This window comes from Mastomys coucha, unplaced genomic scaffold (assembly GCF_008632895.1).
Source record: "Mastomys coucha isolate ucsf_1 unplaced genomic scaffold, UCSF_Mcou_1 pScaffold14, whole genome shotgun sequence".
In the NCBI taxonomy this organism is placed as follows: domain Eukaryota; kingdom Metazoa; phylum Chordata; class Mammalia; order Rodentia; family Muridae; genus Mastomys; species Mastomys coucha.
This window is the reverse complement of record NW_022196896.1, coordinates 20,545,322-20,551,285: the sequence shown is the minus strand read 5'-3', so window position 1 is coordinate 20,551,285 and position 5,964 is coordinate 20,545,322. Positions and strand designations below refer to the sequence as shown.

Sequence of the window (5,964 nt, the reverse complement as noted above, 5' to 3'; positions counted from 1 at the left end):
TGGGTTCTCTCTCCACGAATCTGTCATCTTGATTTGTGCCGTTGGGGGAACAGTGTTTCTGAGTCTATCTTGGTTTATCATGTTGTCTATGAGGAAAAGGATGTCCCTGCATTCACTTTGATCCCAAAGAGCAGACAGATGAGTGTGTTCACACTTGGGTCAAGTTGTATTCTTGCTTGATTTATTCTTGTCTTTTTTTTAAAACAAAACAAAACAAAACAAAAATCACAATTTTTTTTCATTTAAAAAAGTTTTAGGACACATAATACAAGGCAACATTTACCCCTTCTAGTCTTCTGGCATTGGGTCTTGTGGGTGGCTCCTCCACTGTCTCATTGTTGCTCTCTGAGCCCATGCTACTGTCACTGGTCCCTTCCACCTCCATAGTGTTAATCCCCTCCTGCCCACTCTCATTGACCTCGGGAGTAGACATGCCTTCTTCACCATTCTGCTGGCTCTCTGCTGTGTCTTCAAGGTGTGTCTCCTCTGTCTCCATCATGACATTCTCCACATCCTTCTCCTTGGCTTTGTTTGCCACTTGCTCTTCCTCAGGGGCCATGCTGCTCCGACTGCGCTCAGCTTGCTCTGCTGCCTCCTTCTCCCTCTCCTCCTGCCTTTCGAGGGTCAGTTCCTTCACCTGGGCACTTTTACCTGCAATTTTCTCCACGTTTACTTCCACCTACAGACCATATAACCTTTTAAGTTCATTGTTAAAGGAGTCTGTGCTTTCCAGGAATTTTCTCTTCTTTTCCTGGTGTCATTCTATCTCAAGGAGCTCCCCTTCTAGTTTCTGCTGATGAACCATTAAAGACTGAACCCACCACTTAAGGACCTGCATTCTAGCTCTTGTGACAACCGACTACACATCAGGTACCACATTCTCACTGACGATCTGACTGATGAGGGGTTGGTTTCTCTGGAAACTGGCAGTGACTGGGTGCTTCATTGAAAAGCCATTATAATCATCTGGATCCTCCACAGGCTCTGAATGCTCATATAAAGTTCTCCTTTCTCCATGTGAGACCGTCTCTGTCAATTTTCTTCCTCTAATGCAGCTTCCTCATGACTTTTTTACATTAATATATGCAAGGTAGGCAGAGGAATTATGGTAGGCCTTCACAGATTCATTGTACTCTATGCTTTCTGCATCCTATTTGTTTAAATATTCTTGTTTCTCTTTGTCAGTGTGATCTTACCACATGCCACCAATAATCTAGTCAGTATCCCCCAACTTTATGTCAGGATTGGAAGCCTTTACTTGGTCCCTGTTTTAGTCAGGGTTTCTATTCCTGCATGATCGTCATGACCAAGAAGCAAGTTGGGGAGAAAAGGGTTTATTCAGCTTATACTTCCACATTCCTGTTCACCACCAAAGGATGTCAGGACTGGAACAGAAAGATCAGAATATAGGAGCTGATGCAGAGGCCATGGAGGGATGTTTCTTACTGGCTTGCTTTCCCTGTCTTGCTCAGCTTACTCTCTTATAGAACCGAATCCAAGACTACCAGTCCAGGGATGGCACCACCCACAATGGGCCCTCCCCCTTTGATCTCCAACCAAGAAGAAAAAGTTCCACAGCTGGAGCTCATGGAGGCATTTCCCCAACTGAAGCTCCTTTGTCTTTGATAACTCCAGTCTGTGTCAACTTCACACACAAAATCAGCCAGTACAGTCCCGGACCTTTCTGCTGTACCTTATATAGGGCATCATTGGCTTATCTTGTGGGTTTGGAGGATTTGGAATTGTAATGCTAGATGATGCTGCGACCAGGGTGTTGCTGCTCCGGTTCCCTCCCAGTCCATAGTTGTTATAAGTAAGATGACTGTATGGATTGTATCCCACAAACCCTGGTGTGCTGGGCATTTGTATTGCAGGAGCTGGGGTGGGAGGTGGAGCATAAGATGGCCTTTTTGACATTTTGGAAGATTAAGTTCTCAGTTCCTTAAGAATGAGTCTGAGACTCTGTGGGCAGAGAAGGCACCCACAGTGCCGGCTTCACTTCCCTTTGTCTTGTTTGTTTTTTGACTTATAAAACATTCATTTACCAAAATTAATCACCAATGGATTCCCCTGAGTTTGGGCCACTTTCCTTCACCAAGTCCGAATATTCTTCATGTTATTGTTGCTGTGTCAGAAGCCCAGACTGAGGATAAATCAAGAATGGGAAGTAAAATCTAATGACAACCTCATTCTCAAGTACAAAGAACAAATGCTTCAAAAGGAGTGCACAGTTATAGTAAGGTCACTGACAATTATATATGTCTAAGTGGGAATATATCTATATCTATTGCAGTATTATCAACTATAGTCCTCATGGTGTACATTAAGGAAATCTCCAGAAGTGTTCCTCCTAAATATCTGTCATTAAATTATTTATATTTCAAATGTTGCTCCCATTCGCAGTCCCCCCTCTCAGAGTTTTTCACTCCCCTTCCTTACCCCTTTGGCTCAGAGAGGGTAGCCCCTCCCCTTCACTCAACCTTCCTTATTTCCCCCAGTATCTCACTTCTCTGGAGCATCAAGTCTCTGCAGGATTTGGCAATCCTCTCCTTCTGAGGCCAGACAAGGCAGTCCTCTGCTATACATGTGCTGGAGGGCCACAGACCACCCCATGTATGAGCTTTGGCTGGTGGTTTATTCTCTGGGAGTGCTGAGGGGTACAGGTTAGTTGATACTGTTGTTCTTCCTATGGGGTTGCAATTACCTTCAGCTCCTTCAGTTCTTCCTATAACTCTTCCACAGGGTCCCCTTTTCTCAGAACAATGGTTGGCTGTAACTATCTGCATCTATCTCAGTCACCTGCTGGTAGAGCCTTCTCAGAGGACAATCACGCTAGGCTCCTGTCTGCAAGCACAGCATGGATGGCATTAGTAATAGAGTCAGGGTTTGGTGCCTCCTCATGGGATGGATCCCAAGTTGTGCAGGTCACTGTATGGCCTTTTCTTAAATGTCTGCTCCTTTTCTGTTCCTGCATTTCTTTTAGACAGAAACAATTCTGGGTCAAAAATTTCAAAGATAGTAGGCCCCTGTCTATCTACTAGAGGTAGTCTCTTCAGCTTCTATCTCCCTACTGTTGGGCATTTTGGCTAGGGTCATTGAGTTCTGAGAGCCTCTCACATCCTAGGTCTCTGGGACTTTCTAGAGATTTTCCCCACCCTCCACCCTCTGCAGCTACATATTTCCATTCATTCTCCTGGCTTTCCATTCATTCTCTGGGCTTTTCTCCCTCCATACTTGATCCCGCCACCCATTCCCTCCCTCTCCCCATTTTCACCCTGGTCTCTCTCTCCTTCTGCTTCTTATGATTATTTTCTTCCCACTTCTAAGTGTGATTGGAAGCATCCTCATGTGGGCTCTCCTTGTTAAACTTCATATATTCTGTGAGTTGTATCATGGGTATTCTCTACTTTTTGGCTAATATCCACTTATCAGTGAGTACATGTACTTTTGGATCTGGGATGCCTTGTTCAGGATATTTTCTAGTTCCATCCATTTGCCTGTAAAATTCATGTTGTTCTCATTTTTAATAGCTGAATAGTAATCCACTGTGTAAATGAACCACATTTTCTGTATCCATTCTTCAGTGGAGGGACATTTCCAACTTCTGGCTATTATGAAGAAAGCTGCTATGAATACAATAGAGCATGTGTCCTTGTAGTATGGTGGAGGATCTTTTGGGTATATGCTCAGGAGTGATATAGCTGGGTCTTAGGTAGAACCATTTCCAAATTTCTGAGGAACCAACCACCAGATTGATTTTCTTAGTGGTTGTACCAGCTTGCAATCCTACCAGCAGTAGAAGAGTCTTCTTCTTTCTCTACATCCTCTTCAGTATCTACTGTTGCCTTAGTTTTTGATCTTAGGAATTCTGATTGGTACAAGGTGGAATCTCAGGGTCATTTTGATTTGCATTTCCCTGATGACTGAGGATATTGAACATCAATAGATAGGTGCTTCTCAGCAATTTGAGATTCCTCAGTTGATGGTTGATTTCAGCCCTGAGTTTGATTTTTTTCTTGCCTTCAACACCTCTTGGGTGAATTTGCTTCTTTTTGTTCTAGAGCTTTCAGATGTTCTGTCAAATTATTGGTATATGCTCTCTCTAGTTTCTTTTTTGGAAGCACTTAAAACTACTAGTTTTCCTCTTAGGACTGCTTTCATTGTGTCCCATAAGTTTGGGCATGTTGTGGCTTCATTTTCATTAAACTCTAGAAAGTCTTTAATTTCTTTCTTTTATTTCTTCCTTGACCTAGTTATCATTGAGTAGAGTGTTGTTGAGCTTCCACAATTGTGTGGGCATTCTATTGTTTATGTTGTCATTGAGGAGCAGTCTTCGTCCATGATGATCTGATGGGATGCAAGGAATTATTTCAATCTTCTTGTATCTGTTGAGGCCTAATCTGTGACCAATTGTATGGTCAATTTTGGAGAAGTTACCATGATGTGCTGAGAAGAAGGTATATTTTTTTTGTTTTATGATAAAAATTTCTATAGATATCTGTTAAATCCATTTGTTTCATAACTTCTGTTAGTCTCACTATGTCTTTGTTTAGTTTCTGTTTCCATGATCTGTCCATTGCAGACAGTGGGGTGTTGAAATCTCCCACTATTATTGTGTGCGGTGCAATGTGTGCTTTGAGCTTTAGTTAAGTTTCTTGTATGAATGTAGATGCCCTTTGATTTGGAGCATAGAGGTTCAGAATTGAAAGTTCCTCTTGGTAGATCATACCTTTGATGAATATGAAGTGTCCCTCCTTATCTTTTTGATCACTTTAGGTTGAAAGTCAATTTTATTTGATATTACAATGGCTACTCCAGCTTACTTCTTGGGACCATTGGCTTGGAGAATTGTTTTCCATTCTTTTATTCTGAGGTAGTGTCTGTTTTTGTCACTGAGGTGGGTTTCCTGTATGCAACACAATGTTGGGTCCTGTTTATGTACCCAGTCTGATAGTCTATGTCTTTTTATTGGGGAATTGAGTCCATTGTTATTAATAGGTATTAAAGAAAAGTAATTGCTGCTTCCTGTTATTTTTGTTGTTAGGGCTGGAAATCTGTTTATGAGGCTATCTTCTTTTAATTTTGTTGGAAGATTAGTTTTTTTTTCTAGGATGTAGTTTCCCTCCTTGTGTTGAAGTTTTCCATTTATTACCCTTTGAAGGGCTGGATTTGTAGAAACATATTGTGTAAATTTGGTTTTGTCATGGAATACTTTGGTTTCTCCACCTATGGTAATTGAGAGTTTTGCTGGGTATAGTAGACTGGGCTGGCATTTGTGTTCTTTTAGGGTCTGCATGACATCTGTCCAGGATCTTCTGGCTTTCATAGTCTCTGGCAAGATGTCTGGTATAATTCTTATAGGTCTGCTTTTATATGTTATTTGACCTTTTTTCCCTCACTGCTTTTAATATTCTTTCTTTGTTTTATGCATTTGGTGTTTTGACTATTATGTGGCGGGAGGAATTTCTTTTTTGGTTCAGTCTATTTGGAGTTCTATAGGCTTCTTGTATGTTCATGGACATCTCTTTCTTTAGGTTAGGCACATTTTCTTATATAATTTTGTTGAAGATATTTATTGGCCCTTTAAGTTGGAGGTCTTCACTCTCTTCTATACCTATTATCCTTTGGTTTGGTCTTCTCATTGTGTCCTGGATTTCCTGGATGTTTTGGGTTAGGAGCTTTTTGCATTTTGTGTTTTCTTTGACTGTTGTGTCAATGTTTTCTATGGTGTCTTCTGCACCTGAGATTCTCTCTTCTATCTCTTGTATTCTGTTGGTGATGCTTGTATCTATTGTTCCTGACTTCTTTCCTAGGATTTCTATCTCCAGAGTTGTCTCTTTGTAATTTCTTTATTGTTTCTATTTCCATTTTTAGGTCCTAGATGGTTTTGTTCAGTTCCTTCACCTGTTTGTTTGTGTGTTCCTGTAATTCTGTAAGGGATTTTTGTGTTTCCTCTTTAAGGGC

At 41.2% G+C, this 5,964-nt stretch overlaps 1 pseudogene; it reads right to left on the bottom strand.

Moving 5' to 3' along the window:
* Window positions 1–288: 288 nt before the first annotated feature.
* Window positions 289–1,917, bottom strand: LOC116089004 (annotated as a pseudogene).
* Between the last annotated feature and the right edge of the window lie 4,047 nt (window positions 1,918–5,964).